At 45.1% G+C, this 13,626-nt stretch overlaps 1 protein-coding gene across 1 annotated transcript in view; it reads left to right on the top strand.

Annotated features, from left to right (window-relative positions):
- The window catches only part of LOC140850013 (uncharacterized), a 146,876-nt gene that overhangs the window by 124,215 nt on the left and 9,035 nt on the right, over positions 1-13,626 (top strand). The window lies entirely within an intron of this gene.

Below are 13,626 nucleotides of genomic sequence, written 5' to 3' on the forward strand. Positions count from 1 at the left end.
CTTAGTCAGTGGTTGGTTTTTAGTTCTTTATTCCAGAGAGATGTGAGGCTTTCTAGATGCAAAAGACACAAAAGAGGAGTGAAATGCAGCATGCAAGAACTTCTGCTGAGCCGCATACAGCAGGGATTCAAGAAATGCAGACTGACTGGAGCATCTGGGGCCCCAATCTCCCCAAACCCACAGCGGGGGCTGCTGTCCTGATAATACCTGCCCCAGAGTTAAGGGAGAGAGCCCTAAGCCATATCGGGTTAGACATCTGGGGTGCCAAAGGGCTGCCAGGGCAGGCAGAACTCTCCAGTAAGGTCTTCTCAACCTGTGAGGGTCCCTGGAGCACGGACCTCTTGCTCACCCAGCGCTGGACAGAGAATGACTGAGGGCACATGCTGCAGAAAATCTCTGGTTTCTTCATGGCAGAGGCCTTGAACGCCACTGGCTTCATGCTTAATGGCCTGTTCAGTGGCGGTGGGGTGGGGGGAGTGGGCGGGATCGGCAGACCTAAGGGAGAAAAAGATTAAACTCATAATAAAACCAAACCCAAACACCACCGCCCTCCTGCTCCTCCCCCCAGCCCTCATTTTACACTCTGTGCTGTCTCCCAGCCAGTTCCCCTCCCAGGCAAATAATATTTATTCCATGAGGCCCTGACACACCGGCCAGAACAAGACAATGCTTGATTGTTTCTTCCTCCCCCCTGCGGCAAACGATGGGCTGGAGCAAAAGACGCGAAAAGGAAAGGAGCAATACTCTTGTTCTTCTTGCGGTACCGGCTCTGTGAGCTGTCAAAACAAGCCTGAGATAAGCGCGGGGGAAGCGGGGGAGGGGGAGATGGGTGCCGCTGCTCCCCGACCTGCGCGTAAAGTTTCACTCTTTTACCAAGTTCCTGGCAGCTCTGGCCACTTACAGGGCTTTGCTTCCATTAAACAGAAGAGCCATTAAATCATGGAGCTTAATGAGGTTCTAAAGGGCCCGGGAGACATCCTTGGTGAAAAGTGCCAGTGCATTGCTTAGTAGATAAAATCTGGAGGTTCTGACTAAGTCAGAAGTGAGCTTCTGCAGCATTGGGGATTGATGGCTGGCCCTAAAGTGACCCCATAGTAAAACAGACTTGTGTGAGTCAAAGACTCCAGCTCTTCTGATGCAGTGGGAAGGGTGGGTGACCACGCAGAGGGGGTTGGATTGCTGGGTGCCCAGGTTCTCAGCGGGTGTTCAGGCCTGAAAGATCCAGAAGGATCTTTTACCATTATAGGTATTTATCAATCAGGTGCAAGTTGAAGGTTGTCCCTCCTCCATCAGGCAATCGCCATCATCAGCTGGGTCTAGCTGATGATGAACAATAGAACAATTTAGTTCTATTGTTCTTCCTTGAAATTGGGATTTTTGTCCATTTTTCCTTTGGACAGTGCCTGGCACAGTGCTGGTAGAATGTTTATAGGAAAGAGGGAGGGCAGATGAGCACCCCCGGACCCATCTCCTTTACCCTCTCTTGGGGCACTCGGCAGTGGGCAGAAGTGGCTAAGCCAGCCAAGCTGCGAACACGGCGACGGCTCCCGGGAGCCGAGCGCGGGCTCATGGTGGTGGACTATTTATCCACATTTTGAGGCTGCCATGTATTCTAACTCATTTAGTTCTCATAATTAAGTGAAGTCAGGAGGTGAGAGAAGAAACTGAGGTTCAGGAAGGTTCAGTGACACCTAAGCAAGCAAGTGCCCAGATCCCAGTGGTTCCGATTCCTCGTCTAGTGCGCCCTCCCCGTGCTGACGCCACAAGCTCTCTCTCTCTCTCTCTCTCTCTCTGTCTCTCTCTCTGTCTCTCTCTCTGTCTCTCACTCATGGTTCAGCTAAGTCTCTCATTCATGGTTAGTCCTGCAGACCTCAAGGACTTGACTTCTTACGTCATCTTTGTCCTCCTGCCAGTGCCCCCTTCTCGCTTGTCAGGACCCCACCAGTCTGCCCTCTCACCTAAGGCTCGGCATTGGAAGGGACTCGAGGAGAGGAGGAAATGGCCCGAGAGCCTGTCTCCTGGCCCATTTCACTGAGTCAGAATGGAGTTAGGAGCAGAATGAAAAGTGTGGGGCTGGTGTGGTTCTTAACAAGCCATCTCCTTGGCAATGTCACTCTTGTCTCTTTCGGGGCTGAGTGGGGCACATTGCTGGCACAGAACCACAAGCAAAGACGGTGGGAACTGGGTAAAACATTTGGGGGAGTTTAAAGGACCAGCAGCAGCTCCAGGAATACGTGGGTCCCTGTAATTCCAGTGGGGGATCATGCACTGTGGCCTAGGGGGTGGCCAGTATTCCAGAAACGCTGCTCCTTACAAGAAGGGCAACGAACTCTGTGGTCCAGGACTGAGATGGTTAGACCCTGGCTAGAAAACCTGGGATAACTGACTTCACCCATGTGGGATTACTCAGCCCATAAAACTCTATTTATTTGTTAAGGGAGGGGCAGATCCACATCCCATCTGTTGACACCTGGCCGGCAGGGGAGAGAGAGCTGCGCCTCTTTGCCCATCCCAGCACCCCGGCTGTGCTCTCCCTGCCAGGCTCTGTGGCTCTGGGAAGAACACCTGGTGGGTGGGTGATGGGACAGCCTCCCACTGGCAGCTGCCACCTCTGCCAAGAGCCGTGATCACCGCTCAGTGGAATGGAAGGCCCAGGCAAGAAGCCTGAGAACCCTGTTCCAGACACGTTTCCCTTAGAAACTGGCCTCAGTGTGGGCCTGACCTCGCCAGTGAGACTGGCTTCCCAGCCCTCAGAGGCTGGCTCTTCAAGAGCCTCCCTGAGATGTTCCAGCATTTCTTTCCTTGGCTGTGTTAATTTTGGCTCTGAGACTAAAAGACTAGGTGATTCAGGAGGTTTTAAGTCTTAGATTACAGGTCTGAGCTGTGCCCACCAGCCCTGCCCCTCTGGTTACTTTATGCCATTCCAGTTCCGATGGCAGGACGGCACACAGGGGAAACCGGTTAATGTTAGGGCCAGTGATTTGCTTAGGTTCAAGGTGCTGTCATAGAACAAGACTATGGCACCGGGAAAGAGCACAGGGCCCGTGCTTATGACACATGGGCTCTGATCCTTGCTCTGGCATGACCGACTGTGTGACATTGACCAGCGAGCTAGCCTCTTTGGATCCCCATTTCCTCACCAGGAAACAAAAGAAATTGGAATGATGCTCTCCCCGGCCCCCTTCCAACTCCAATATTTTACAGTTATACAACTACTAATCTCAACACTGATGTCTTTATTTATAAAGAAAATGCCACTGATACACCTCAGGTAGGATGTGTGTCCTGAGCCATTTTTCCTGCTGGGCTTGGATCTGCAGTTCTCCATGCCCACGCCTGCTCCATCCCCTTTATCCACCACAATCCCCATGCAAAAAGGCTTCCCCATGGCCTCTGTGTCCTATGGAGTCCCTCAGTGGCCACCCAATAGAGCTGGGAGGTCTGGGTCTCAATTCTGACATCAGGAACTGACTTGCTGGGTGGCTGCTGGCAAGACTTGGCTTCTCTGAGCCTCATCCATGTAATGGGACAAATAATCCATCTGAGAAAGCACTGGGGGATGCTTCAGTAATAGAATCCAGAGGAGCGTGAAGCAGCCTCATTGTGGTGGCTGAGTATCTAATCCCAGAGCCTTTGGGAGCCAGTGGCCCTTTGCTAATGGGCCACACACTCAGCGGGACTGGGTTAGTTTACCAGTTTGCGTGAAACTGAGGCCTCCTGGCAGATGCTGGGTGACTTGTTCACATGCATTGTGAAGATGGATCAAGACACCCTCTTTCTGGATTAGTTCTGAGCCTGGTTTGAAGCATCTTCCTGGGACAGTGAATGGTTTTGCAATGTGTTTCAGTGAGCTCTTTATAACTCACTCCGCAGGCCCTGGGGAGCTATGCTTCCTTCAGACTCTGCCTGGCTGCCATGCTGGAGGCTGCTGAGTCACCCAGGCAAGGCCCGTTAACTGCCAAACCTGGCTGGCTCTCCTGGACCCACCTTTATGGCATTATGAACCCACAGGACTCATCTGAGAGCTCCTCTCTCCTCTTCTGCCTTCACTTCCTCCCTTCCCATGCTCCCCACCCCCTTTCTGCTCCTCAGGTGGGGGCTCCTGAGCCAGGAAGGGAAGGCAATTAGCTCAGATTCCAAGACCTTCTCCATAGAGCAAGTCTGTCAATGGCCTGTTAACCCTGGAATGAGGGTCTCACTTTTTAAGAGATACTTGAAAGTACATGGGAATTAATAGAGAGGGTCCTTCAGAGTCATTCAGAACTACTTGTAAATTATTGAATCTGCCAAGCTCCCTCTGGCCTCTGTGGCTTTGAGGGGCTATTTCCTGGGCCCAACCCATTTCCATTCTGACCTGCCTGGTTTTCTTACCTGTTCTTTAAGATTCACCTTCCTCCAAGAAGTGAGCCTTTCATTCAGTAAATATTTATTATACACCTACTAAGCACCAGGGACTATTCTAGAAACCAGGATACAACAGTGAACTAAATATCTCCAAATTCCAGTCTTCACAGAGATTACAATGAACAGGGCCAGACAGACCACACAGGTACATAAATACATGAAGTATGAACCGGTGACGCATGCAATGAAGGAAAAGTCAGAGAAGAGGGCAAAGAGTGAAGGAATATAGTTTTGGACAAGAAGGCTCCCTCAGGCAGTGGCAATTAAGCGGGGACTTGAAAGTTAGAGAGCAAGCAACATGACTAAGCATTTCAGGTAGAAAGAGCAGTAAGTGCAAAGGCCCTGAGGTATAGTGGGTTTGCGATGTTTAGAAAAGCAACAAGCTAGTGAAACTGGAGGTGAATGAACAGAGGGAACAGTGGTAAGGAAACAAGTAGTAAGAAGTAATGGGGGACAAGACCACACGGGGTTGCGGACCCTTGTAAGGGCTTGACTTTCACCAATAAGTCACTGGATGATTTTTAACAGAGCAGTGACATAATCAGACTCAGGCTTTAATAGGATCATTCTGGCTGCTTTAACGAGAGTAGACTGGGGACAAGGGTAGAAGTGAGAAGATCAGTACGGAGACAACTTCAGTAATCTAGGCTCACAATAACAGGAGGTTGTCTAGGGCAGCAGCTATGGAGATCAAGAGGAGTGGTCAGAATCTGGGGGTATTTTGAATATAGAGCAACAGGATTTCCCAAAAGATGTAGGAGAACTGGAGGAGTCAGGCAAGGCACCAAGGTATTGGTTAGAACAATCAAGAGAATGGAGTTGTATCCGCTAAGATAGAGATGATAATGAGTGAAGCACGTTTGGGGGTGGGTGGGGAAGATCAGGGGTTCAGTTTCAGGCAAGTTCTGCTTGACGTGCTAGTAGATGTCCAAATGGAGATTTAGAGCAAACAGTAGGTAAGCCTGTCTGGCATTCTGGGGGTGGTCAGACTTAGGCCATAATAATGATCTAAAATGAATTTGGGATTGTTGATCTATAAATTGTATGTAAAGAAGGAGGGCTGGATAAGACTGTCAAAGACTGAACCTTGGGAATCTCCAACATTTAAAGGTTAAGGGATAAGGAAGATGTTGAGAAGGATCAGCAAGTGAGAGCGCTGTTGTGAAAGTCAAGCGAAGAAAGTGTTTTTTGAAGGACAGACTGATTGGCCATCAACTACAGCTGACAGGTTAAGGACTGGGGACTGACCTGAATCTGGCAGCTCAGAGGCCACTGGTGACCGTGTCAAAAGTAGTTTCAGAGGTTCAAGAGGGAGCTGTGAAAGAGAAAGAAGAGGTGGTTCATATAAGCAACTCTAGAGGTATTTCGCTGGAAAGGTGAGCAGAGAGACAGATCATTAGATGGAGGAAAAGTGGGTCAAAATTGAATTAACTCATTAGTTAATTAAGGGGGCCATTGGCACATATTTTGAGAGCTTAGCCCAGGGCCAGGAGAAGAGAGAGAGGAAAGGCTGCCCTGCCTTCCCAGTTCTTCCTTTGCCCTCCAATAAATGGAGAAAGATGTGTTCATTTGCAAATCAACATCTTCTGCAGATTTCTAGTCTCTTTGGCACTTCACAGACAAAGGAAACCACCTGCCACTTCATATTCAAAGCCTATCTACCATGCCATGCCGTCTCTCTTCTAGGAGCCTGGTATTTGGGTATATAAATCATTGGATGCATTAATACCTGATTCATGCGTTATAATGTAATCTGGTAATTATGTGGTGAAGTGACTTATCACTTCCAGGATAGGCACAATATGGTAAGTAATCTTCTACAATGATTAATCAATAAGGATGTTGCACCAAGGAACTATGTAAATAGTCTTTAATTCTTTGAAGGTTAGTGCCAGATGCTTGATCTTTCTGTGAATATTTACACAGTGGCTAATGCTCTTCTAAGTATGATAAAGCATACATCAGAAGACGTGACTCCTGTTCTCAGAGAAGATAAGACATCTATGCCTAACAGAATATACAAATTAGTGAGAATGTGTAGAAATGTCTGATCATGTTTTACAAACTTGAGTTCTAGAAGAATACAGTAGTAGCGCATAACATCAATACATACATAATCACATTAAAATGGAAATGGTTGACTCATGTTGGAAGTGACTGAGGATAATTTTCTCTTCATAACAAGTCACATGGTTTCCCTTTAGAGCCTCTTAACAATAGCACAGAAATAGACATCATTCTCCCCTTTATATTTTGGTATTGTAGTTAAATACACTGTGCTTTGGGGTCAGTCAAATCTATGTTAAAAGTCCCTATTTTGCTGTTTGTTAACTATGAACAGACTGTGAACCAGTTACTTCTGTGAGCTTTAATTTCCTTGTCTATGAAATGGGAATGATAATACCTCACAGAGTTATTGTGAAGTGCAATTTAAATATGAAATACATGTAAATCGCCTGGTATGATGTCTGGCATAGAATAGACAATTAATAATAACAATTATATAGTTAGCCATACTCAGAGAAGTAGTAGGGGCAGTGGGGGGCTGGCCGTGATGGGTGCAAAGGCCTTCCTGGGGGCAGAAGTGAGAGGGCTGACCATAGACCTTCTCTCCTCACTATAAATCCCATCAGCAGATGGAAACAGGTTTGCCCATGACCCCCATCATTGGTCCATACTGGGTTTCAAGGATTCATTAATAATTTTTTAGTGAGAATCTGGTAAGTTCCAAACAACAAAATCCCTGCCTTCATGGGGCTTTTGGAAAAAAAAGCCCTGGGTCACCCCAGAGTAACATAGTTCTTTCATACCCTCATCTTTATTGCTTTAAGCTACCATCCAGTCTCCAGCCCAACCTGTACCAGGGGAGAATAAACCGAGGCAACAATGTAAAGCCCTGCATGGATACACACCTGTCATGTGTGATTTTCTCCTATCACCAGGAATGAGCCACCTTACCAAGTTTTTTTCTAAGGCTATTTTATTTTTTCTCAAGAGTGGAAGGGCTGTTTCCCTGATTAAGTAAGGATTCAATTCAGCCTGTCTTTCCTGCCTTTTGGATTTGGGGCAGACTGAGAATTGTTGTGCCACTTTGGGCTGAAGTTGCCATGTAACGCAATGGCTTGTTTTCCATTTTCTCCTTTTACATGGGAAGAAAAAGGAAGCCTGTGGTGCTCAGCAAAGTGGAAAAAGCTAGAAATCTCTGAAATAGGTAGTGGGAAGGAGGCCAGAGGACAGGGACAGAAATATGGACCCTTAGAGCCTGGGCTCTGTTTGAAGAACCTGCTCTCCTGGAAATAGATCATGAAGCTTTTTAATAAAAAGTTAGCGGTGGCATTGCAGGTAATCCCAGCCAGGTGTTTCTTTCTTCAGGCCTCAACCGTGAATGCTTGCCCCCGGCTGTCAGCGTGAGTGCAGTGAAACTATAGTCTTGTCAAGTGTGGACGGCAATGAGATGGCAGGAACCCATCTGACACCACCATGAACCTTCACCTAAAACTCAACCCAACCCCAGGGGTTTCAGAGCTGTCCAGGGAAGTTTGATGACTAGCTTTGCTTAATCGTGCCCTGTTAAGCTACCTTGAGGCTAAATAGGAAAAAAGGGGCCATGAATTTTGTGTCTTTCTGTGGAAATATATGACTTCCAAAAGCAACGACTCTTCCTCCAAATAAACGTATAATCAAAGAGAAAGGTGTTCCCTGCTTTGTAAAAATACCCTCCTGAGTCCTTTACCAAAGATACCCACCCTTCCTTTATGGAAATTCTGGAATCTCTATGGCCTAGCAAAGTCACAATATACACAGTAGTATAAATATATTTGTTAAATCAAATTAGGTGGCACTGGTCTCCCCATCTCATTTCTTTGATATTTCCTGTAAGCAATGGGAGCTGCTGGACACTCAGAAAAAGTCGATGCCAATGCCCATGAAATAGCAGCTCCCGTTTCTCTGACTTGATGCTCCCAGCACCCTTGGCACAGGGAAGTGCACGTTCACCTGAACACTAGTCGTTCAGGACTTAGCCCTCTGTTTCACCAACTCTTAAGTCAACAGTTTACTACTCATTCATTGGCACATTTTCTCTTGAATGATAATAGCCACTTTTCCCATGACTAAGTTTTTCTAGAAAAAGTGTTCAATATTGGATGACTTTAGCCAGCCAAAGAATACCTCAAACGCTTAGCCCTTCTTATTCTAATAGAAACTGCAAATTAGCTTCCCTAGAAAAACAACAAAAAGACATTGTATAAAAAGTAAGCTGATTATATCCCACTGCCCCTCAAAAGGAATAGTGTTCCATCACATATGCAGGTGCTATTGGGTAGTGATTAAGATCCTGGACTCTGCAGTTGGACAGACCCAGGCACCCATGCCTGCTTGGAACCAGTGAGGACCACGTAAGTTTCACCAAGTGACTTGGCTTCTCCACACCTACCTCATAGGCCATTGTTAAACCTGAATAAGACAACAATGTCTAGATGATACATAGCGATTAATCACTTAAAAGAAAATTATCTTGATGGCATGCTTATAGTTAACACTAAAATGGGCAGCCAAGCTGCAAATATCTGTAGGCCAACAAGGAGTCACAGAGTTACACTCTAAGAATTTCTGCTCTAGGGAAAGATAAAAATAATTAGGTATCATTACAAAAAACCCACATAGTGTATGATTCCATTTATGGAAACTGTCCAGAGCCAACAAATCCACAGAGAAGAAAACAGATTAGTGGTCACCTGAGGCTGGGTCGTGGGGATTGGGTATATGGGGTGTGCATGCTAATGGGTACCAGAGTTCCTTTTTGGAGGATGACAATGTCCTAAAATTGTGGTGATGGTCAGACAGCTCTGAATATACTAAAAAAAACATGAAATTATAGACTTTAAATGGGTGAATTGTATGAGATGTAAATTACATCTCAGTATCTCAGTAAAGCTGTTATAAAAATATATTAGCTCCCATTTATCATTCAGTTAATCCTTATAATAGCCCATGCATTTTAGTTCCCCACCATCAAGAAAACTGAGATTAAGATATGTCAGGCAATTTAACCTGGGCCATATAATTAGCATGTGATGGGCCCATGATTTCCTGTTCATTGATTGATTAGTTGGATTTTAGATTCACAGAATTGGATTTGTCATAACCATTGGTTCATGGCACATTATCCCCATTGGCACATTGAAGGTCATCATTTATTTTACTGTATTGTATGTATGCATGCATGCTAAGTAATATAATAAACACTTCTGAACCCACTGCCCAAGCCAGGGCTAGAATATAACCAGTAACTTACAGGTCCCTGTGAGTTTTCTTCTTCCCTACCCCCATCTCCTTGCCAGACATAAGTACTACTTTGAATATTATGCTTAACATTTCCTAGCCTCTTTTAAAAAGTTTTTTTTTTTCATAGCCATATGTGTGTCTAAATGGTATATTATTTAGCTTGGCTTAGTTTACTTTTAATTTTGTATAGTTTTCAAACTTGATAAAAAATCTGTCACACTGTATGTGGTCTTCTGGGACTTGCATTTTTTGTTCATTCAACATGATGTTACTTAGTTTCATTCATGTGAAAGAGTACCCCTGTAGGTCTTTTGTTTTCATGCCGTTTTATGAATATACTATGATTTATTTGTGCATTCTTTTTTCAATGGTTCTTTAGATTGTTTACAGTTTTTGCTATTTTGATAAGTTCAACTATTATTTTTTATGTCTCCTGGTATACATGTGCTAAATTTTCTCTTGGATATATACTTACAGAAACTGGGCATCTACCTAGTAGGTTTTCAGGGTACACAAGCATTTAACTTTATAAGCTATTGCTAAATGGTTTTCCAATTTCCCATCCGCAACATGTGTGAGACCCTGTTGACATCCAACATTTGGTTTTGTCAGACTTGGTAGATTGGTAAACTGGCATTTCATGGTGATGAAATGTGATCTGTATTTCCTGATTATTGGTAAGGTGGGCATCTCTTTATAGGCTTTCTCTATATTTCTTTTTAAAAATATAAATAATGAAACTCAACTTTTATTTAAACTTGAAGCAAACCTAAAATGTTGCTTCATTTCATCTCATTAACTCCTTCATATCCATAGGTTGTACTGACTGGTTTAATATGTGTTTCTCGTTCTATGAAATGCTTCTTTATTGTTTCTGCCCATATTAATTTGATTTTTTTCTTATTTGTAGGAGTGCTTTATATATTTTTGAAAGTGATCTTTTGTTGGCTATCTTATTTCAAATATTTTCTTCAAATTTGTAGCTTGTGTTTTCCCTTTCATTGGACACTCTTCTGACAAACAGAAACCCTTTACTTTCAATAGTCACATTTTACATATCTTTTCCTTTGATAGTTAACAGTGTCTGTGTCTTCATTGAGTAACCTGTTCTTATGCCAATGTCATAAAGATACTCACTTATGCCTTTCTTCTGAAAGTTTTCAGATTTTTCTTTGATGTTTATATTCTTACTTCATTTGGTGTTGGTTTTAGGTGGTGAGATAGGGATCAATTTTTAAATTATTTCCAGGTAAAAAGGCAGCTTTTTCCAGTGAAGGAAGGATTTAAACCTTGAAAGCACATGGGCTTTCCCACTTTGCTAGTCCAAGAAAAGATGGCATGGCAACAGGCTGCATGATGACAGGTGCTAGTCTCAGGGAGGAAAGAGGAATGAGGCCAGTTTCTGCCCTCAGGCTGCTTCCCCTCATCAAGAGCTAAGGAACTACACTGGGTCCTTTTCAAATGGTCCCCTCGCCTTTTAGTTTTGTGGCAGCACATTTGAGGTAATCTTTTGGCATTGGCAGGTTCTCAGGGGGGTTCCAATGGTGACCTCTGGGTTCTACTTATTTATTCCTCATTTCCTGGAGGGTAAAGTGACACTGTGGAAAAGAGGGTAGACTTTGTGCCAGACAGACCTGGTTTTAAGCACTCGGTGTTCTACCACACAACAACCTTGGGGAAATTAAGCCCTTTCGGTGCCTCAGTTTCTCCCTCTGTCCCCACTCGATAAGCAAATCCTTGGTAGAAGAGGGGCTTGCTCATTTGCTTCTGTGCTAGGGGCTGGGGCAGAGCAGCCTGTGGTGGCCCACCCCAGTTGGACCCTCTGAATTGTGGAAGGTCACAGAGAGCTCCCCCCAAAAGCAGACAAAAATGACAATGTCCATTACAGCATCCTAAGATATTATCCTGTCTTATTTTTTTCACTCAAAACACTTGGTTTAAGGGTCTTGTTACTTTAGCTGGCTGCCAGCTCTTGGTGGGCAGCCCTTAACTTCTTCACCTGCAGTGCTGTGTCCCCAGCAAAGCTTTGATCAGTGATCTTTGAATGACTGAGTGAGGGGAAGAGTCCCAGTTCTCAGGGTCTTGGACTTAAGAGCAAGCCTTTTGGTTTTGTTTGATTTTGGTTGCCCAGTAAAAACAAAAACAAAAAACAGAAGCCAGCCAATAAAAGAGAAAGGAGAGAAAGGCCTTTCTCCACATGCTTTCCCAGGTGCCCCTAGCTGGCTTTGAGAAGCCTGGGTGTGACCGCCGGACTCCCACTTGGCCCCTAATTGATCACCACCACCTGGCTGGGGTGTTTACTGCCAGCGCCTCTCACCCCTTGGCAGGGAGGGTTCTCTAGTTCAGCAAACACAGCGGGAGAGAGAACAACAGCCCTACAGCACCCACAGCACCCTCTCTAGCTCCACAACCAATGCCACTCTATATATAGCATAGTAATTAATGAACAAGTGATGAGGTATAGGAACATAGCTGTGCCCTGGTGCAGCCCAGGGCACTTTGCATTGTCACCATGTACATTTTTCATCCAAGCTAAATAGAACACTGGGTGGATGCTGTTTCTTGCACTATTTACAGGCCCCTGGGATTTTTCCTTACCCGCAAAGGACTTCGAAGGGAAAAGACTGACTTCAGCAATTTCTGCAGTGAGGTCATGGGGTGCTAGGAGGGTTACCTGAGCTCAGGAGACGGTACTCAAGGCCACTGAGCTTTTAAGGTAGGGATGGTGTTAGAGAGAAAGAGAGGCAGGAAGGGGGAATTTGGTTCAACTAAATCTAAAACTCATTAAACTTTTTTGGTAAGGTTCCAATCATGCTTCTCAACAGAGTAAATCTTTACAATGTTCTGAATGTAAAGTTTGGAAAGAGGCTGCAAATAAAAACAATGAGGTGACACCTAAAGCCAAAAATAAGCCAAAATTGATCTTAATTACTAAACTCCCTCAGGGTAAGTGGAGTTTGAATGATCTGCCTGCTGGAATCAACATTCTCACTCACACAGAGACTCTAGAACTTGAAGTTAGGGAACCTGGGCTTAATGCACCGCCTACTGATTACGTGATCCCGGGCGTGAAGCTTCTGCTGTCAGTGCCTGGCTACCATCATCTGTAAAATGGGGACAATCAGGCCTGGCTCCCTCTATGGTTTGTGTAGAGATTCAGAACAAGCTCCAGTGATGGAGAGCTCTCTGAGAAGCGGAGGTCACACTGGGTGCTCGTGTCCTGGGGTGGGCCTGGGGGCTCCCTCCAGGGCTTGCCATCATCCATGTCCTTTCTCCTCAAGTCCTTTCCTTTTACTCCTTCCTCGATGTCCTGCTCATCACCTCTCACCATGTGCTTCTCTTTGAGATCCCTTTTCTCCCATTCTAGGCCTTCATTAGGATTTCCCAAAGATATTTCATGGACCCCAAATGGACCACAACCAAAGGGGATTCTATAGACAAATCAATTTAAGAAATAATGAGCACCATGACCCCCTTTTAGAAAGTCATCATTCCCATGAGAGTTTTGAGAAGTCTTGCAGAAGCGGGGGTGAGGCTTGTCTACCATTGCTTCTTAATTAGTGAGTACTTCTCTAATTAATTTGACCACAGAACATACTTTTCAAATATTGCCCACCATCAACCCCCCTCCACCATAAATGCCACTTGGGAAATATCCTAGATGATGGTGATAGAATAAGGTGAAGCCCGTGGACTGAGTATCAGGCACTGTGGCAGTTCTTTATATAATCATCTAACTCCCAAACTACCCACTGAGATGGGGGCTTTGTATGGAGCAAGAAAGTGAGACTGTGCCCAGAACACAGGCCGGCTATCTCTATTTTACAGATCAGGAAAATGAGGCTCAAGGAAGCAAAGTATTTTGCTGAGGCCACACAGCTAGTAAGTGGTGGCGCTGGTCCATGCCCCAGGCCTTGCATCCAGCTCTAACTTTAA

The sequence above is a fragment of the Manis javanica genome, chromosome 6 (genome assembly GCF_040802235.1).
Source record: "Manis javanica isolate MJ-LG chromosome 6, MJ_LKY, whole genome shotgun sequence".
In the NCBI taxonomy this organism is placed as follows: Eukaryota; Metazoa; Chordata; class Mammalia; order Pholidota; family Manidae; genus Manis; species Manis javanica.